The sequence below is a fragment of the Pinus tabuliformis genome, chromosome X (genome assembly GCF_031772625.1).
Source record: "Pinus tabuliformis cultivar Carrire ecotype Pingquan chromosome X, CPIR1, whole genome shotgun sequence".
Lineage (NCBI taxonomy): Eukaryota > Viridiplantae > Streptophyta > Pinopsida > Pinales > Pinaceae > Pinus > Pinus tabuliformis.
This window is the reverse complement of record NC_142308.1, coordinates 1,442,794,433-1,442,812,697: the sequence shown is the minus strand read 5'-3', so window position 1 is coordinate 1,442,812,697 and position 18,265 is coordinate 1,442,794,433. Positions and strand designations below refer to the sequence as shown.

General features: G+C 37.5%; 1 pseudogene; it reads right to left on the bottom strand.

The window, feature by feature from the left end:
• LOC149145452 (cryptochrome-1-like) overlaps positions 1-16,467 on the bottom strand; it is a 46,306-nt pseudogene extending 29,839 nt beyond the window's left edge.
• Positions 16,468-18,265: the final 1,798 nt, after the last annotated feature.

Below are 18,265 nucleotides of genomic sequence, written 5' to 3'. Positions count from 1 at the left end.
TTGCAGTACATTATGCAACAACCAAAGCTTAATCAGAAACATGCCAAATGGTTAGAGTATCTTCAAGGTTTTAATTTTTTCTTGAAGCATATAAATGGACAATCAAATAAAGTAGCAGATGCCTTAAGTAGTGGAAACATACTTCTTCAAGAAAGTCAAATTCAAGTGTTGGGTTTTTATTTTCTTAAGGAATTGTATGAAAAAGACTTAGATTTTAAAGAGTCATTTGAGGCTTGTAAAAATCTTGTTTTGTTAGACAAAAGTAAGTGGCTTGATTATTTCTTGCAAGATGGGTTGTTTTTTAAAAGAAATCAGTTGTGCATACTAAATTGTTCTATGAGGGAAAATTTAATCAAGAAGAAACATAGCGGTGGACTTGCAGGATATTTTGGTGCAGACAAGACTTTTGAGAAGTTGAACAAGTTTTATTTCTAGCCAACGATGAGGACTGAAGTGGAGAAGTATGTGAAAAATTCTAAAGTCTGTTAGTATGCAAGAGGAATAATCCAAAACACAGGGTTGTATGTTCCATTACTTATCCTAGATAGACCTTGGGATATGGTAAGCATGGACTTTGCTTACTAAAGACTCAAATAGGAAATGATTCAATTTATGTTGTGGTTGACAGATTTTCAAAAATGGCACATTTTATTCCATGTTATAAAACCAGTGATGTTACTCACATTGCTACCTAAGTGTAATGTTTCAGAAAGAGACTCCAAATTTGTTGGACATTTTTGGAGGACATTGTGGAATAAGCTTGGAACTAAACTGAGTTTCAGTTCTACTTATCATCCTCAGATAGATGGACATACTGAAGTCATAAATAGAAGCTTGGGTAATCTTCTGAGAAGTCTTATAGGTGAACATCCAAAACAATGGGATCAAGTATTGATCCAGGTGGCTCCAGAGACGCACAACACAAAGAGGGTTTATAAACGCTCGAAAATCAAAGTTTTTAGAATGATGTTGACCCAAGATCAGAGCGTAGATCTTGTCATCGTGATCGTGGAGGTGTGAACTATTCGTCAATCTGAGCTCGTATGGGGGAGAACGAGCTAGTCAAAGTTTTAGTCAAAGTTGGGTTGTTGGTCAGGTTTAAGTGTCATACAATTTGACCAACCTCGAGGCATGAAACGTAGCTCCTGAAATCAGTCGAAATTGCGGTCTCGTTAATTTGCCCAATATCCCTTATTTTCTTAAACTTTGAAAATTACCTGCTCTTTAAAAATCCAAAAAAGAAATTTATAAATGAGGCGGCGGGCCACCACCCCCGCCACTGCAAAAAAAATTACAGAACAAAAATTTTATTTAACCCAAACCATAAAACCAAATCAATATTTAAATATGGGCTGATGGCCATGACCCTGCCGGACCCTCCAACCGCACCCCACATATATGTTAACCAAATGTATTATGGCACCCCGAAATCCCATACAACGTGCCATATCACATGTAATACAAGATTGGTGGGGGTCAAACCTGCCCGGCCCACGTGGCCACCTCCCAAGCGAGCGACCCCAAAAACCATAACCATTGGTCCCCATATAATATGTAACCACAAAATGGTACCATCGTACCAACCTTCGGTTCAAACTTAATGCGGCAGTGCGGGACTTAGGGGGCGAGCTGTCCAATGCGGACCTGGCACGCCCTGTATTTTTTAAAATAAATTTTGTTTAAAAAAAATATATTTCATGCAAAAAATAGGAGGGGCAGGGTTTGACCACCCGACCCCTCCTCAACTAATATGCCAACATTACCACTGCACCAAATGAATTTCTTGGGTAATCCGCCCAAGAACTTTTAAAAGAACCAAGATTTTTCAGTGCACAGGGAGATGGAGAAACCAGGAGTGAGCATGAATTTCGAGACAGAGGAGGCAAAATCTTAGCACGAACTTCGAGGCAACATTTTGCAAGGGAGTGAAAATTCACTTTGTCAGATTTTGACAAATTTTATATGGTTTCAGCACTTCTTGACGCTATGAACGCAATGGCATTGTTCGTGTCTCCATCAGAGTTCTATATTTTTCGGCCATTTTCAGTATGAGGATGGAACCATGATTACTGCAAAAACAAGGAGTGGAACCATGATCCTTGCAATTTTCCTGAGGTAATTTTTCTCCATGTCGGAATATAGTCAAGTTTACAGTCGTTTTTCATGGTTTTCCACAGGGATCGCAATGGCGAAGTCAGATTTGCCTTTGGAGTTGCATATTTCCAGTGCACCCATGGAGCATAATCTTTGAGGAATCTAGGGGGAATGTAAAAGATTCTTTGAGCCCCAGATTCTCAACTTCTCAGAATTCAAAAATTAGGCAGTCAATTCTGCACTATTCGACATCACAAATCTGATGGCACATTAAGATTTATCATTCTCTCGTTCTATTCTTCAACCAATTTTCTAAGTGGAATGCATACATGTCAGCATTCATGTCCGAGTAACCATTCCCATGCGATTGATGTTGTGAGATTGATGGTCTGAGTAGTTTCAGCAGTTTGACATCCGCTTCTTCAGATGGCCCTTGGTTATGAGGTATATGCAGTGTTCATGTACTTCTTTTGCTATGCATTGTGCTACACAGGTCCTTACTTGATGTTTGATGAGGGATCCTATTTCTTACTCATTTTCATGACCCCTGCTTTATGTGATGCGGAATCATCTGTGTGATGTACTTATTGTTCACATGATTTGTCATGTTTTTAGATCCCTTTGTTGGATGTTCATGGGATACTCATGTGTTACCATGCATGTTTTCTTTGAGATCCCTTTTATGCCATGTTGGCAAGATGCTCATCGTGCATGAGTTTTGAGTCATACTGATAGGAGCCTTTTGATTGAAAGTTCCTGTAGTGGAACATTGTTTGGTGCCACTCCTGGGTGACGGCCTTTTCCTAGTATGATAACAACAACACCTCTTATGTACATCATTACTATTGACAACACTTAGTGCAGCGGCCTACACCATCTTGACCCCGGGGCCCGAAGACGTAGTCCCTCCTAGACTAACTCCCTTATCAATGACTTATGTTTTGATGGGTTGATGATTGACATGTTCCTCTTCTTTACAACATGCACATGTATTCATTTATGTTCTTTTAAAAATGAAATTTAACACATCACGAAAGTAAAAGGTCTTCTAAGGGTCCCTCATCACACCCAGATGTGGATCATGTATTGGCACAAGCTGAATATGCATATAATGACTCTCCTAACAGGAGTACAAGGCAGAGTCCATTCCATATTGTTTATGGAACGCACCCAAGAGGAGTGTCTGAATTAAGAAATCTAGGAAAAGATAAGATGAAAAGTGCTGAAAGGGAATATTTTGCTTCAGAGATGCAAGCAATATATGAACAGGTAGAACAACAATTACAAGACAATAATATAAAGTACAAGAGCAGAGAAGACTTGAGAAGCAGAGAAGTTAACTTTGAAGTTGGAGATTTGGTTTTAGAACACCTGAGGAAGGAGATATTTCCAAAAGGAGAGTATAACAAGTTAAAGTTCAAGAAAATTGGACCATGCAAAGTATTGATGACATTTTCTGTAAATTCATATAAAATTGAATTACCCCCTGATATCGGAATATCTCCAATTTTTAATGTTGCTGATTTGTACATGTATGAAGGTGAAAATACAGTTGACACAACAAAAGACCAAGAGAAACAAGAAATTGATTGGGTAAAAGAATTACCTACAACAAAGGAATTGCAACAAGAGAGGATTCTGGACAAGAAATTGTTAAAGAAGACAAGGAGACAGGAGTATTTTTAGTATTTGGTCAAGTGGAAAGATCAACCAATCGCTGATAATACTTGGGCGACAGGTGCCATGCTACAGAAATTGAGCAATTCTATAGAAGAGCTCATGGACAGGAGCCCATGAATAATTTTGTCCTCAGGAGTTTGATGCAAGAGCATGAGGCTTAAAGACAAAAGACTTCATATTAATCCAAAAAAAAAAATACAAAAAATCGTTACAAGAAAAGGATTGGGGTCCTTTAGTTGTTAATTTACAAAGCTTTCTAGTTAGGATTTGAGCTAGAATCAAACATTTGGATTATCATGTAATAAATTCAAGTAGTTAGATGTAGTGGAGATTCTCGAGGAGAATATCATGGGGATTAGATAGGATTAGTTAGTCTGATCCTTTGGTTTAGGATTTGATTGTTAAATGAACCAGTACTTATTTAAGTTCTGAATCATTGTAAGGGGATTTTGACTGATTCGGCTTGTTTTGGCCATATAAGATTTAGTTGTAGAAATTATATCTCTGTGTATTTTGTGTATAATTGGTCAATCCCGAAGGTTTTGCATCCCTCCATAGTATCTCTGTGTGCTATTGAACTTCCAGTTTGGCCTGAGAATTTAGATTTATGTGTAATCGCATCTAATCTCTTTTCACTGTGTATTAGAAACTGCGGGGTTTGAAAGTGTACAGATTCCTTGATCGGGTTGAGGTGCCACAATCATTCCTAACCGTTGATTTCATTTTCAATGCCTTGCATAAGAGTCAATAACGGGGGTTGGCCCTGGTTTTAAGTCATGTGTTAATAGAAGTCCCGCGAGTCGTAGGATCTAATGGCCACTGTTATCCGATGGATACCGGGCTTAAAAATGAGTGGATGTTAATCTAAGTACCAGACCTAAAAATTTTTAAATTGAGGACTTATAAACCTCATCAGCTCTGTGAGGGTGGATAATCATCGCGCAGATTCTCGTGCGATATCACAGTGACCGTTGGATCACTAAAGATTGTTGACCATTAGATCAATCTCACATCGCATCGGTCATAAGTGAAGGGAACCTGGCCTGGAGGAATTGCAAAGTATGATGTGCAATATGAGGAGTGCTGGTAATGTCGCATCGCATCATTCTTGAGTAAATGAACCTTGCCCTGATGAACTTGCGATTGCGATTTGTGATGTTTTAAGGACTTGTAAAGTGCTTATCATTAGAACTAAATTAAGCAGTTTTGCTAGTTTAGGAGAATAGACAACTTTGGAGGTAGATGATTGATACTCCGTAGGAAATCCAAGAAGAAATTCCATCTGAACTTGAAGAAATTATTACCAGATTTGAACGATTGTCACTAACAGCTGCACTTGGGGTAGTTTCAGTGATTTCAAGTTGATCTAACCAAATAAAGAAGGATGAGGGGAAAATGTAAATGAGCAAACCAATATCAGAGGTCTTATATATGATTCTATGAAGGGAAAACCTCTTCTATTCTCAATAAGTCGGGATCCGTCTTCTGCCCATGAATTAAACAAGTGTCGTTGCACAATAGTATGTAAATATATGAATAAAGGAAAAAGAAGAGGAAGGATTCCTGCACAGGGAGGTGAAGCAAGCAACTCTACAGGGGTACTGTCCAGGCTTGTGATCGATGATCTTATGTTTGTGTTTAACCAAGTAGAGGAATGAAGGGGACTATGTTTATGCATAGGGTGAGTGGGCAAGTCATGGTAATATGAACAATGAATCAATACTTCTTGAAGAATTACACCTTGTATGAAATAACTGACCAAGGCAGAGAAGATCAATTTCTACCATTGTGTTTCCAAGTGTTGTCTTTTGTTTTTTTGGTAGGTAAGCACCCATGGGGGATTTGAAGCAATGACCTATCACAAGGAATGACTTAACAGTGCACACATTCACTGTCAATCCAAAGCCCTGTGGGTATGTTGACAAGTGTTGTCGCTGCAACAAACACCCTCCAAAAATTTTCCTACACTCAATTTGCATCTCAAAAATATACATCTTAAAAGTTACAGAAAAAAATGATGTAGAGAAATGTTAGTGTATTAGTTTGTAAATTTTACAGATAAATATGAAAATAGACTTATTTTAATGGAGCTTCGTGAAAAAAACATGAATACATATGATGTTGTTTATCACGATCATAACTTTGCCTCAATGTTAAAATATTTCCAGAAATATAATCTTGAGAGTGTTTGAATGGTTTTTTTGACGGTGGAAATAGATCACCATTAGGGATCATTAGGGCATCCTAAATCCTTAAGCTTGACAATTATAACTTGCTTTCTATAAACTTTTTCCATATTTTCTCAAAATCTGTCAAAATTTTTGTTGTTTTTCCAGAAAACTTGTGGTCTAATTAGACTACCACAATACTTAATTATTTGTCTATATACAGATATCACTTTTAATTCAATATTTCTTTTTAAATTTACATAATTGATTTTTAAATAAAAAATTATATATATATATATATATATATATATATATAAATTTCCAACCTTTCGAATACAGGGGAGGTTCAAGCCCCGGGATATCTCATTTAGTTTCAGATATTTCATCCGAGATTGTGGAGATTTTTTTTTAAAATCTTATAAAATTCATTTTAAATAAAATATTTAAAGATATATATAAAAATTTCAATCCATCCAAAATTATAGGAGGCTCAAGCCCCAGGGATATTTCATTTGTTTCCGAAAACAGTGTATTCTAATTCACTGGATGCAGCGCGTGGATCGAATCCATTCATAGGGAGCTTAACCTGGTGCGAGAATGGCTTCCGCGTTTTGTGTGATTTTCCTCAACCCTAGCCCCACACCCAATCGTATTAACCCATTATCGGCTTCGATGATTCTTCGAATCATGGACACGCATTAAAAAATAAAAGTACGATAGACAAAACTACCTTTAACAAAGGATGGTATATAAAAAAACATCCAGCTGATTAAAATTTGAAGAGGAGTAAAGAAAAAGTCAACATTTAAGCAAGGAGTAGTCTAATGAGGGCATAATTCTGTTTGAAAAATAGTGAAGATTCTGGAATGATTTTAGTCAAACCCTAACATAACATAAAATTCTGTTTGAAAAATAGTGAAGATTCTGGAATGATTTTAGTCAAACCCTAACATAACATAAATTTTGGGTTACAGTTTCAGGATTTTGGATGCTCTAAAAAAATTTAATGACGATTTCCACAATTAGAAAAAGCAAACTCTCTCATAATAAAGTTTATAAATAAAAAAAAAACACAAAATTTAACTAAAAAATGATTTTCCTAAATAAATTGTGGCCTCTGTAGAATTAAAGCTTAAGGCAAAATGAACGATGGAAACACATTAAGAAAGTCAAATTTAAATGCTCCAAAAAATTTTAATGACGGTTAAATCTATTTCCACAATTAAAAAACAAACACTTTTATAATAAAATTTATAAATAAAAAAAACAAAAACAAAATTTAGCAAAAAAATGATTTTCCTAAATAAATTGTGGCCTCTGTAGAACTAAGGCTTAAGGCAAAATGAAGGACGGAAACACATTAGGAAAGTCAAATTTAAATTTCAACTTAACTTAAGATGCAAAGGCACTTCAAAATTTACTTTAATTGATAAAATACGGTAAGAGTCGATAGTGAGGTGCCTTTTGCACTGAAGCTTTTGTAATTACAGTAGAGTTTTGAAAGATTCCTCAAATGGCTTTAATAATTGTTATGATAAAGGTAGTTGCGCTTTTTTTGGCTTTTCAAATTAATTAAAAATATGATATATAAATTATATATAATTTTTTTATTATTATTATTTTTTAATTATTTTATTTTGTATATTTGTTTAATATATAAAATCTTCGAGTTTAGGCTTCTGTGATCCATATCAAGTTAGAGAAAGAATTTCGGCGAAAATCACATGGAATCTCATTTGTCGAGGCGTTTCGAACCAACCAGTGTGGCTCATGACGATGAACCACACTGGTTGGTTCGAAACGCGTCGACAAATGAGATTCCATGTGATTTTCACCGAAATTCTTTCTCTAATATAAAATCTTATTATTAATGTTTGTTTATTATATTATTTTTTTATTTTTTTATTTATTTTTTAAAATGTATATTTTTTAGCTAGGTTATTAATTCTTTTATCAATAATAATAATAATATTTAAAAAATATATTATAATTAAGTTAAATCTTATGGTATTTTTAAATTTTAATAATTTGAGATGTATTATAAGGTAAGAGTTTTTGTGTTCACTATCTATCGATGTTTATCAATATTTAATTTGTGTGAATAAATAGAAATATCTTTGCAAACAATTAAAATTAAATTAAAAAGAAAAAACCATATTGTATAGGTTAGTTAATTTGTTTGATGTTCAGTTCCAATTATGTTAATTAAAATTAGAGAGGTTGAGAATGAGAACTAACTACAAGAAATAATCACTATCAACATAATGGGGTAAATATTAAAAAGTGTGAAATTGAATTGATCCCCATGGCTCCTTTAACCGCCTTCTGGGTAATATACCAAGGTGAACGAGTTTTCCTCTTCCTCTTCATCCATGTGACAGAAGGATTGGGAAAAAATCTCAAAGAACCCATCGAAGATAAAATGATTAGGCGCCTCTTCCCCTTCTGTGAGGATCTCGTCATCTTGCATCAACAATTTATTGACGACACCACATGTATGTATACACCAACAATTAAAGAAGCATGAGGAAATTCTTGAGTGTATTAATACTTCTCTCTCACTTCATCTATGCATGTAAACAAATCCAAATCTTAAATCTTCCATTTTAATACTCTAATGATTATGCAATCTGATTATAAGGTTTTAATCTCTTGGTACAAGTTTGATTTCTTGGGACATGGTTTTGGGAGCAAAATCACTCCTCAATCCTGGCACACTACATCTATCTCCCCCCCTCCTCACCATTCTCTCTTACCCCCCCCCTCTACCAGTCTTTCTCCAACCTCTTTCTACCATTAGGGTGCTTATCCCCTTCTCTATCCTCCACCATTGCTTTCTCCATCTATATATAACTCTACCCTACTTGTTTACTAACCCTATATATCCATATTCCTTCCTATCCCTTCCTCTATTTCTCTCTCTCCCCCTCCCTCTCTATCTTTATATGTCCTACCCTCCCACAATTCCTTCCTCAATGCCCCCCTCTCCTCACTGTCATATGAATCTTTCTCACTCCCTCCTTCTCCCTCCCTCTGCATCCCTCTCTTGTTCTATCTATCCCCCCTCCTTTCTCTCTTTGTCTCCCTCCCTCCTCTCTCTCCCCCACTGTCCACCCCTCCATATTTCACTCCCCTTTATTTCAAACTCTACCCTCACTCACCCTCTCTCCTTCACTACTTCCTTTCCTCTCTAACCCTCTCCTTACTTCCCTCCATTTCTCAACCTTCTTCACTTCCTCTTTCTCCCTCTCTTCTAATTCTCTCTCTCGCTCTCCTATTTATCTTTTGTACACTCCCACTCTCTACCCATCACTATCTATTTTTTCACTTTATTTATCACCCATTGTATTTCACACTTTTTTTCTCTCCATCTATTTCAACCTAATCTCCCCCTCCCCATCCCTCTCCTCCCTATGTCTATCTCTTTCTACCTCCCTCCCTCCCTTAATCTATCCTCTGCCTTCTTTATCATTCTTTTCTTTCTCCACTTCCTCTCTTTATCCCCCACTCCTTGCATATTTAACTTCCTCCCCTCTCTCATGCTTGTACCTACTCTCCATCCCCTTTTCTCTTTCCACCAATGCCTGCCTCTCCCACTTCCACTATTTCAATCTATGTTTCTTCCTCTATCATCTCTACCGCCCCTTTTTTTTTCCACCAACCCCTACTCTATCAATTCCACTCTGTCAATCACTCTTTCTCCCTCTCTTTGTCTCCTTCTACCTCCATCCTCATCACACTCTTTCCCTCTTTGTAACTTTGGCACTATTTTCCCCCAACTCTTTCCCCGTTTCTTCTTCTCCCTCCCCCTAATTTCCTCTCACTCCTCTACAATTATATCTCTCTCTCTCTATCCTTTCTATTTGACTCCCTTTCTCTCCAGCCACTCTCTCTCCATATCGCTCTTGCTTCACTATCTCTCTCTTTCTCACCCTCTTCCTCTCTACATATTTTTCACTTTCCGTCTCTCCATTTCTCTAAAATTAACACTCTATCACTTCTTCCTTCTCCTCACGCTATCTCTCTCTCTCTCTTTGTCACATGGTCGCTCTCTCTATTTCTTGATTTATCCCCATACCTCATTTCATCCTCTCTCATCATCTATGTAATAATTTCCCTATCTCTCATTTTTCTCTTTGGCCCCATCCCGTTAAACGTTTTGCCCCACTCCTTTTACCACTTACTATACCCCTTGTCTCTCTCACTCACTCTCCTTTTACTCCCCACTTGTCTTTCAATATACCTCTACAATTATTCTCCATGTCTCTCCCAATATCTCTCACACTGTTTGCAACTTCTCTTTGTCCCCCCTACCTCCCACTCTCTCTCTCTACATCCACACCTCTCTCTCTTTCTCTGTTTTCCCTCCCTCCACCGCTCCCTCCCTCTTTTAATAATACTTTCTCTCTCTCTCTCTCTCTCTCTCTCTCTCTCTCTCTCTAACTAATCCCCTCTATGCATATACCCTATCTAACCCACTCCAACCTACTCTCCCATTTCATTTTTCTTCTCTCCAATATCTAGCCATCTCCCCTCCAATCCTCTCTTGACATCTCTATCACTCTCCCATTGTCTCACTTTTTTCCTATCACACTTTACTCATAACTATTCCATTAATTTCTCCTTATCTCTCTCTCTTTCCCTTCCCTTTACCACTCCCTCTGCCCTTACTCTCTGAATTTCTCTCAATCTCTCTCCCTTGTAGTCCTTATTTTACCATCTCTATCTTGATCCCCTTATTTACATTCCTCTATATCCCATGTGTTGAAGGAAGTGTAACTAGGTTCGGTCTTCATAAATATAAGCTTGAATTTTGTATTTATTCAAGAAAAGAAAATTATTTTTATGGTATTTTTCAATGAGTTTCTTTCTCATTGAATTAGGTCAAGCACATGTTTAAGTGATTCTTGGTAGTCAAAGATTCAATGTATTTATGTAAGACCCTTTGAGGGCATGTTACTATGTACAAAATAGTATAAAGATCAAAAGGAATACCTCCAAGAAAAGTCCAAGTCCTATACATGTAGAAACTTTATCAAAATGAAGCAAACAAAAGAAAATAGTGAAGATATGGTCAAGTCGAATTGAAGATAGAATGTCGACCTAATGTTAGCCTAGAGGAGGGATAGTCCTCTATATATAGAGGTTGTCCACTCCCTCATAAATCATACAACACAAGCTTTGAAATTAGCGAAGGTGGAAGTTGAGAAAGTGGAGGGAAAAGGAAATTCTAAGGGTCTCCAAGACAAGAGAAGAAAGGAGGAAGAAGACTGAAGTGTAGGGGACTGTTTCTAGGGCTAGAAACAGTCACACATGCAAAGAGAAGGAGGATAAATTGTGTACACAATAGTAGCAGAATTTTAGTGCAATATTTGTTGGTGTTTGGGCTAAATATTAGACCTACAAGGCCTCCCAAGTAAAGTGAAGAAGTCTCTCTCTCTAGTGAAGGTGAAAGGACCATAATTCACTAAGGGTAGCCTCCACATGTCAGAAAACTAGGGCAGCAGAACAAAAGTACAGTCATACACCCATATCTCAAGAAGGATCTTGTTTGGTCAACAAAAGAAGAAGTCTACTTGAGCAAAGGATAGAAGAGGAACATCTCATCTAGAAGGTCCACTCAAGGGAGGTCTATCTCTAGACAAGAAAAAAGGAAGGAAGATGAAGTGCTAGGGAGAAAAGTGTCGAAAGTATGAAGTCTATGTGTCAGAGAACCAAATGCGAAAAAGAGGAAGGACTTGACCTGTGCTTGGAGGAAATCCTATTCAAGGGTTTATGTTTTTGCAGTGATCAATAATAAGTTTCAATAATAGAAACTTGCCAAAGGTTTTTCCTCTCTAGGAGAGAGAGGTTTTGGCCCTGGTAGGGAGCCAACATCTGTGTTCTTGTCCTTATGTTTTTGGTAGTAGTTTGATGAAACATACACACTAATAATATGAAGAAGATGAAGATAAGATAATTGTAAACGTGCTTCACAAATTTTTATCAAGCCAAAGAAGAATCACACTACATATAATTTCCCTAGATTCTTGAACATGGTATTAGAGGAAATGTGACACATCAAGGAAAGGGAAACTCAAGAACACTCATCAAGGAAAGGCATCTACAGGGTTGAAGAATCAAGCCAAATCTACTCAAAGAAAGGAAAGCCTACCATCTATCATTCATCAAGGAAGACTACATAGAAAGAGGAAATGCCTTACAAAAAGGCACCAACAAAGAGGAGTAGATAAAAAAGTAACCTACATCATGTACAAGTTACCTAGAAAATATCTTCATCAACTAATTCCACTTGGAGAAGGAAACTTGAAGAAAATCAAGATCCTAGGAAGGCAAGCCATCAAGTCTTCAAGGAGGAATCAAATCCATTACATCTCAAAATGTATCAAGTATATTTCCCCTTCTCAATAAACATCAATGTCTTTTTGCAAGGAAGCAACAAATTGGTAGTTACCAATAACTTTCTTGCATGGAAGAAGAGGAATGATTTACTTCTCAAAGAGAATGAACTCCTAGAACATGTCAAAGGGAATATCACTATCCCTGCTAAGGAACAAACTAGAGCCTTATCCAAGTACAATAAGGATGATACAAGAGATCAAAGGATTCTAATAGAATCTATCAAGGACTCTCTCATTCCTTATGTCTCCAAATTTGAAACATCAAATGAAATTTATGATAAGCTAGCATAGATATTCTCAGTATCCACAACCGGAGAAGTGATATTGCTAAGAAATGAATTGTACAAAATGAAGATATCAAAGGAAGGAATAGCTCCCTACTTCATGAAGATCTCTGAGATGAGGGATCAACTTCAAGAGCTTGGGGAGGTCATGTCTGATAGGGAAATGATAACTGTAGTACTCAATGCTCTACTTAAGGATTGGGGAAACTTCACATCAAGCATATATGCCAAGAAGGAAGCAACCACACTTAGTGAAATGTGCTCTCTATGCAAGACAAAGGAAACCAGACTTAAACCAAAGAAATTTGTGGGATAAAAGGAGCAAGCATTTGCTACCATGGCCAACAGAAAGGGTAAATTTGGCAAATTTTGTCCACAAAGAACAAACAACAAAGACATGTCCAAAATCCAATGCTATGGATGTCAAGAATATGGACACTAGAAAAGGAATCTTCCTAAATTTAAGAAGGAAAACAACAAAAAAAGAAAGAGGGAATAATATCACATGACTCAAGATGTGAAAGAATAAGAAAAGAAGAAAAACAAGGAAGACCCTTTGGATCTCTACTATGACTAAGTAGAACTCTTTACTTCAAGTCTTCTTTCAAGGTTTTGAGTAGGATAGGAGCATGTAGGAATAAAGCAAAATTGCATGGCGAGAAACATGTTCTAGAATCTAGAAGCATGAAGCACATAGAGTTCTAGATACTCATGAAGAAGTAGCATTTATAATGAGAACAAAATGCATGGTTAGATATATCTTTTAGAATACATGAGCATGGTAGATATAGCTCAATATATTTATGCAGAAGGAACATACTAGTATAGAATGCCATCCCTGATAAAAAGAAGATTGATCATGATTAAGAATCTTAGAATACCTCCATCATCAAAAGAAAAGAAAAATTTGCAAGGAAAGGGTCTTTAAAATCCTATGATGTAATCTTCAAAAGAAAGTTCATGAACGAAAAACATATGTCTCATTGGGAATCCCATGAACCATTCATGGGATTCAAGAAAAGGATGATATGAATGAAAGATAAGATGAAGCAAGAAATGCCACACCAAGGCCAAAAAAATGAATCTACGTTGATAAAAGGAGAATCAAGATGAGGTATGTATGCATCAATGTTTAGTCATGTTATCATTTGTATATTATTGAGTCATGGGAATAGTTCTATAACATAATCAAGTATGAACTAATCTATTTCACCAACGACATGCTCGAAGGCATGTAATGCAATGCAATAAAGGTCAACAAAAGGATATGCTCATATAAGGATTATAATATTGCTGACTAAGAAGTTAGAAGAAATATTGACTTGTCCAGGAAGCAAGAAATGAAGAAGTGCTCTCAAGAACCATAAGGTGGTTGACCAATTTATCTAGAGAGAATAAAGTGATCAAGCATGTGAAGAAAACCATGATCACCAAGAATCACTATCTGATAAGATACTTTGAAGATATCTCCCAAAAGAAGGTAGGACAACTTTGACAAAGGCAAGAAGGACCCTTGACATCTATAAAGGCCTTGGAGATATGAAAGATGTAAGTAACTAATTGTACTCTATGAATATGTTGTGATGAAGAAGCCATCCAGCAAAAGAAAAAGAAGTGTTGAAGCTATATCAGGATGAAGTCATGATGGGATACTTCGTTGAAGCATGTAAACAAGCAAGTACAATGAAGCACCCATGATAAGAGTATTCTGAACCATAGAAAAATAACAAAGGAGTATCCAGATGACAAGAAAACCTGATGTATGGCTAGAAAGACACTTTCCATGAAGGAAGTAATGACATGACATACCAGGAAGGAAAGTGATCGATGGATGGTGCCCTACCTAGAATAAGTTCAAACAAAGACTTCATGACATCAAAGAAAGGAAAGAGATCAAGTAGCTGATGAACCCACGAAGGAGAATTTTCTGATGAATGAAAGAGTCCCTAGTTAAGAGGGAGCTTTGACAAGTCCCTGATCAAGAGGGAGCTTTGGATCACCCCTGATTACAAAGGAGTGATAAATATGCTTTTCCATTTCATGGGTCATGCACTAGACCGGGAATAACAACCATAAGTCTAGATGAAGGCCATGAATGGAAATGTAGACACAACATAGATACAACATTCTTGTAATCACTTAATGAAGAAATAACCAAAGGATTTGGTAATCATGTAGCATCTGATACTCTATGAGGATGTGTAGGGAATCCAAGATAGGAGAATGCAATAGGACTGATATTATTTGAGGGTTGAGAACCCAAGACAAGAAAAGTCGTAGAAGGTCATACTCAGTGAACAACTGGGTGGGTATGTACCTTGAGAGACAATTAATAAGGTGTCTATAATTCATTGGTATCGCCAACATTGTTCTATGATCTATTGAGAGATAGAGTTGTCAGTCAAGGCCTTGCTATGAAAACAATGTTGGTTACTATGATGCTATAACAAATGGATTGAAAATATGGTTTCTCTTATGTGAATTATTCAAGAGTGAAACATAGCCAAACACCTTTTAATGTTGTATGAATACCTACCTAGTTAAGATGAAGTGTTGAAGGAAGTGTAAATAGGTTCAGTCTTCATAAATATAAGCTCGACTTTTGTATTTACCTAAGAAAAGAAAATTTATTTTTATGATCTTTGTAAATGAGTTTCTTGCTCATTGAATTAGTTGAAGCACATGTTTAAGTGCTTCTAGGAAGTCAAAGAGTCAATGTATTTATGTAAGACCCTTTGAGGGCATGTTACACTATGTATAGAATAGTATAAAGGTCAAAGGAATACCTCCAAGCAAAGTCCAAGTCCTCTCCATGCAGCAACACCATCCAAATAAAGAAAAACAAAGAAAATACTAAAGATATGGTCAAGTCAGCTTGAAGACAGAATGTTGGCCTAATATCGACCTAAAGGAGGGAAAATCCTCTCTATATAGAGGTTGTCCACTCCCTCATAAATCATTCAACACAAGCTCTTAAATGAGTGAAGGTGGAAGTCACGAAAGCGAAGGGAAAAGGAAAGTCTAAGGGTCTCCAAGACAAGCAAATAAAAGAGGAAGAAGACCAAAGCGTAGAAGATTGTTTCTAGGGCTAGAAATAGTCACACGTGCAAAGAGAAGGAGAACATATTGTGGATATAACAACAGTAGCATTTATGTGCAATATTCATTGGTGTTGGGGCTAAATATTAGGCCTACAAGGCCTCCCAAGTCAAACGAAGAAGTCTCTCTCTCTAGCGAAGGTGAAATGACCTATTAGCTCTGCTACAAACTTCAGTGTTTGGAGGACCAAATATCAGCTTGGCCATGTGTTTATGCAGAAAGGGAGCTCGTAGCAGTCATTTACCTTCTTCTCCTTCAACTTCATAATACTCTCTTAGCCCTCCATAGCATTGTTTTTCCTCCAAAACCTTATACAAACTCATTTTCCCTCAAGTCCCTGGGTGCAAAGTTAAATTCATAAGACCCTACAATATAACCGCGACCCACATAGCCACGTGCCTTTGCAATAAAGTGCTATAACGCTACGCCCCCTGTCTTTCACTAACGCGATGTGCGATCTCTCCTCCATCATTGATCATCCTGATCCAATGGTCCCCGCCACCAAAACCTTTTTCCCTCGCGCGTTAAACTTTGCTTGTTTTCTCAGTCGTCCAACTGTCCGCCGCGTGATCCGATGGCGTCCACACCTCCTGAACGCGCAAGTTTCCCATGCTTTAACCAGCAGGGAAAGCGGTTTCCCGCCGGTCCCATCCTCCATGCATCACTGTTATATTGGATCGTGCGGCCGTGTACATTTACCGATTCCCTCCCATAAGCGGTGTGGGGAAAATCGCTCGCCATAGAAACCACCTCCCCTCGCTCGCTAACCCTCACGTAGCTTCGTCGCCCGATGACCGTTGGATCTCCTCGCTCGAGATCCAATGGCCCACGATATTCCTGCTCTCATATCTCCCGATATCTTCCGAAAGCTGATCCCCACCATCGATCACTGCGATGCAATGGTACATGTTCATCCTCCGCCCACTCGTACACCCACCATGAAGTCTTCGCCACCTTTGACTAAGCTGTGCTTTCGAAGGACAATGGCGGCTGTCTACTAGTACCCTGTGCAATTATTCTACAACAACTGCAATTAACCAAGAATAATGGCCGCGAAGGAAACAAGATAGCCTCGAGTAGTTAAAGCATTTATCAGTTATGGAGCATGTTCCATATCACACTCAACCTGCTCAAGAAGGACAACAGAGTACCAGAGAATATCAAATTCATTCATTGAAGTAGTGGATCGTAGCAGTGGCCCATTTTAGGTAGTTAATGTGGTTGGTCGTCCATTATGACCCCTCCACGCATAGAATAGCAGAGTATTTTTGTAATCAACCTCTATATATACTCATAACATAGATGTAATGAGGATTGGTTGTTGTGTTGATGTAAGGTTCAAATTCTGGAGACTGTAACTACTGTGATACCTACAACATCTGGTCTTGATTTTCAACTAATACAAGCTTCTTTTGTTGTTAATTGCTCACTTTCCACTTCTTCTTTGTTCCATGTTGTGCTTGTTATGCATTTTTCATGTGCTCTTGATGTTTAGCATTAGAGGGGCTATCATCCCACCTCTGTGTTAGAATCTAGTTTGTGTCATTAAATGTGTATGCAAGTTTCTCTTATCTTAGTGCCAGAGAGCTGTCATCCTGTTTATGCATTAGGAAATAGATTTAAAGACCTTTTAACTGGTTGCAGCTGGCCATCACAGGGTCCTGTGCATCTGCTGGTGTGGTCATTATTCTCCATCTTCACCTATTCCTTAAACTGTGAGTAATTGGTGGTCTAAAGCCTTGTAGTCTGGGGGTGTTCACCCATGTCTGGGGTTAAGCATAGTAGAAGTGGTTATCTGGCTTCAATATCCATCATTCCTTCCATTCATCCACCTATTTCCAACATTTTTGTTGAGTTTGTAATGTTCCCAAGCATCTCTGAGATACAACCTAGGAGAGTTTCTTGGGGTGAAAACAGGACCCTACCCTCCACACATGGAAAAACTAGGGCAACATAACAGCAGTATAATAAAACACCCATATCTCAAGAAGGATCTTGTTTGGTCAACAAAGGAAGAAGTCTACTTAAGAAAATGATAGAAGAGGAACATATCATCTATAAGGCCCACTCAAGGAAGTTTTATCTCTACACAAGAAACAAAGAAGGAAGATGAAGTGCTGGGGAGAAAAGTGTTGGAAGGAGGAAGTCTATGTGCTAGGAATGAAGTGCAGAAAAGAGGAACGACTTGACTTGTGTTTGGAGGACATCCTAGTCAAGTGTCTAGGGTTTGGTAGTGCTCAAGAAGAAACTTCAATAAGAGAAACATACCAAAGAGTTTTCCTCTATAAGAGAGAGAGGTTTTGGCCCTAGCAGAGAGCTAACATTTGTTTTCTTGTCTTTATGTTTTTGGTAGCAGTTTCATGAAACAAGCACACTAATAATAAGAAGAAGATCAAGCTAAGATAATTGTAAAAGTGCTTTACAAATTGCTATGAAGCCAAAGAAGAATCACACCACATAGAATTTCCCTAGATTCTTCAACACCATGCTCTCACCCCTTCATCCTATTGCACTTTATATTTTTTTAATATTATGACAC